Below are 3,755 nucleotides of genomic sequence, written 5' to 3'. Positions count from 1 at the left end.
GAGTTGCCACTACAGCCGGGAAGTCATCCAGTGGTACCGCGATAATAACGTAGATTTCATCGATAAAAACATAAATCCACCTAACAGTTCCGGCCCATCGAGAGATTTTGGGCAATAATGAAGCGGAAGCTTAAGAAAAGTGGAATAACGGATCGGGACGCGATTCAGATGACCAAAATGTGGAACAAATGTGCCAAGGAAGTTGACTCCGGAGGTGTGCAGCGTTTGATGGGAGGAATAAAGAAGAAAGTGCGAATTTTCATTAGAAACGAAGAGGAATGATTTGTTTTGATATTTTTTTTTTCTAAAAGTACAATGAATTACCTTTGTTTTGATGTGTTAACCTTATTTGTACGTCAATCCGTTACCGAGATACACATGATTTTATTATTCCGGATTCTAAATGGACATGGCACAGAACCAAAGGGAAGTGCAAACAAATCGGTGAATCAAAAAGTGGTAAGTTTTTTCTGCTCAACAAGCGATGCGTTTTGGTAGCGTTCCACACGGGCTTTCTATGCGCACTCACACTATCATAGCATGCTGCCTATCTTAACTGCAGGTAGAAGGATAGGTGCGCTAGTGTTCGTATATGAAAAGTGGAGCCACTTTCTGATCCGAAGTTCCCCTTCAGTTCTGTGCACCAACACTTCCTCTCGTTATGCTAGGCAATCCTTGATTTATCTCGGAGTGTGATATCTCTAAATTAGATTGACTATCTGTTCGACAATTATGTTTTATTTGGATGATTTGGAATACAACATTACCTACGGGAGACATCTAAATCGATCGAATTTAAATTTGGAGAACGAGAAAAACTAAAAAGAGGTGGAGATTTAGCTAGGTGGACACTGATATTCTGCGACCTTCCAACCTGTCGCATATACCAGTTCAAGCCATGTCCAGCAGACGGGCCGAGACTCTTGCGAGTGCCCAATCATTGAAGCAAACAATATGGGATTGTCCGATCCGATTAGCTGATCCTACACATTATCATCATCTTCCAAAGGCTTAAAGCCTGTACTACCATCGGCCCATTTCAGAGCCACCAAGATTTTCCAAAAAAAGTTAAATTTCTGAACATGTTCCAACTAAAATTCATATCAAAATGTTCTTTTTAGGGCAATCATAGTCATACTAAAGAGTATAAACAGAACGAATCCCGCTCAAATTCCTATTCCCACACAAAACACAAGCTCCTGCTGCAGTTAACAAATAACATTTATTATATAAGCCCACGTAGTCACCATTACGTACAACCAACAATCAATACGAAACTAACGATTTTAAATTGGCTCACCACTTTAGTAGCCTATTGGTCCCAAGCAAACGATTAACGTACCCTATTCTAGTTGAAATTCTATTACTACACTATGTTTGTTTTGATTCGCTATGAAAGTTTGACAGATAACATCAGGGGTGTGTGGATTCATGCAGAACATGCAGGGGTGAGTGAAATAGCTTGGGACTGCTTGGGACCGTTGTTCTATTACTGAGTGAGCCAAAAATAATAATGATTTTCTTCGGGACCCAGTGGTCTTAGAGTTACCTCTATGGTACAACCCCATAGGACTGTCCCTTGTAGTTTTTCCATTATTTAATGTCGGTCTCTGTTCCGCAAACGCTATATAGAGGAATGTACGTATTCTCGGCAACCTAAGCAGCGATCTTCTTTCTATAGCCTTTTTCTCTAAGGAACGCACACATACGCAGTATTGGTTTGTTTACAATCTTTTGCTGCCAGCTGCTCTAACAATTTCAGTCGAAAGAATTGTCAAAAACTGTTTTGAAACGCTTTTACAAAGCTCCAATCTTCTCTAGTGAGAGCGAGTATTGTCGGCAACCAGTTTTTCTTCGGCAACCGTTCCATTTGAACTGCATGTAAATCTGCTGTTCTATTATCGGCAACTCGAAATCAGCTACAATTTGTAGTGTGTGTGTTGCATTTCAAGAAAACCTTGCTAGATTGCTTTTTCTCAGTGGTAAAAATATAGTCAAATTGAAGCTGAAAGCATAAAGAATCGTTTGCATGCATTCAGCGAAGTGTTTTCGTAAGAAAATCCAGTGAAAATAGTGTTTCTATTTGTGTTGCCGAAAATAGTCTGTCATGCCGAAGCCGTCATTTCCCCTACGTAAAAAAAAACACTATTAATAAAACAATACATAACTCTTACTAATTCTACTTAGCTACTAAATTAATTCAACCCCTTGCATCCCTTTGAACATATTAACTGTTTATGCTCCTCCATTTCGGTAATTTTTCTTTACACATGCGTAGCTAAGCTTTTCTGCTTAAACAAATAGTTTATACTCCAATTTCATCAGTTCTTGACCGATTTAGACGAAATTGCTTTCAACCGATCAGGAATTGGTTCAAGTTTTAATATTGTAATGGTTGAGTATAGTTATGGCTGAGTATTAAACACGTTTAAGGAATACGTTAGGTTAAAATTTGTAGTATGGCGTACAAAGTAGTGTTTTTGTTGAGTTGTACTGTTAAAATAAATTCATAATTTCGTGTGAAATACTGGCGTGTGCCGCGAAAGGATTATTCCAACGCGTGCCCGTGGTGTTTTTCTAACAGGATAAGTAGAGGAAAGGTTGCCTAGCAACTAGTTTTTGTTGATTTTGTATTTTCGCCCCGGCGCGCTATTGCTTTTGTATAGTGAGCTGTGGGGGTAAAATTTTATTTGGTTTTCTCCTCCCCTGTATATGTCTGCTGCTAACAGTGTTAGCGTTTTATTTGGTAAAATGGATGTGTGTAATGTATGCGAGCAGTCTATTGCTATGAGTGGGCTCCCAGTTACATGTGTAGATCCGTGCAATGGAACGTTCCATTTCGCTTGTGCGGCACTCACTAACACTGCGGCGAGGCTTATAGCAGATAATGCAAATGTTCTGTTCAAGTGTGATAGTTGTCTATCAGATCAGAGTTGTGACGAGCAGAATGATCTGATCTCGCGCGTCAAAAGGATAGAGGAAGAGATGAAAAAGGTTTTTCAACTCTCGGACTCGATCACTGACATGCGAGATCACATTGCTGCGCAGGTGGACAGCGGGATGGCAGACATTAGAATAAATGTGAATGGTCTTGAAAATTTAATTTGTGAGAAATTGGATAATATGAAAAGTTTATTTTTTTAAATTGATGCGGAAAACCAATTAGCTCAGTTCGGCTTTAGACTTCGTGCGAATAAGACGTATAAATTGAGAGTGCTACAACTGATAGTATTGAAAACAAGTGTATGGGTTTCGGCCCAGTTGATTTTTTTTTTTGTGAAGTAGTGTGACGGTATTTATACCGCGGAAAAATGGCGGAAACAGAACTGAGAAAGAACTCGCTCCGGGTTCGTTTCGAACGAGGAAGTCCAGAACCAACGGATGCGGAAATATTCAGATTTATGAAGACAAAGATGATGCTGAAATGTGAGAAATTGGTGTCTATGTACAAGGACAGAAGTGAACTCTCTGTGATCATAAAGTTCAAAATGGAGGAAGACTTGAAGAACACGCTGAGGAATTTGCCTGGTGCAGTTGAATTCCAGTACAACAAATACGAAAGCACCACAGTTAAGTTGTCTGCGGCGAATGCTGTGGTGAAGTACGTGCGGTTGTTTAATCTGCCACCCGAAATAGCGGATCAGGAGATATCTGCTGTGATGGATGGGTTTGGAAAAATCCAAAGGATGGTAAGGGAAAAATATGCGGAAAATACGGGTTTCCCAATTTGGAATTCTGTTAGAGGAATCTACATC

Source organism: Ochlerotatus camptorhynchus, unplaced genomic scaffold, assembly GCF_037179485.1.
Source record: "Ochlerotatus camptorhynchus isolate MF236.1 unplaced genomic scaffold, CSIRO-AGI_Acam_v1.1 ptg000302l, whole genome shotgun sequence".
In the NCBI taxonomy this organism is placed as follows: Eukaryota; Metazoa; Arthropoda; class Insecta; order Diptera; family Culicidae; genus Ochlerotatus; species Ochlerotatus camptorhynchus.
Note: the sequence above shows the minus strand (reverse complement) of the source record.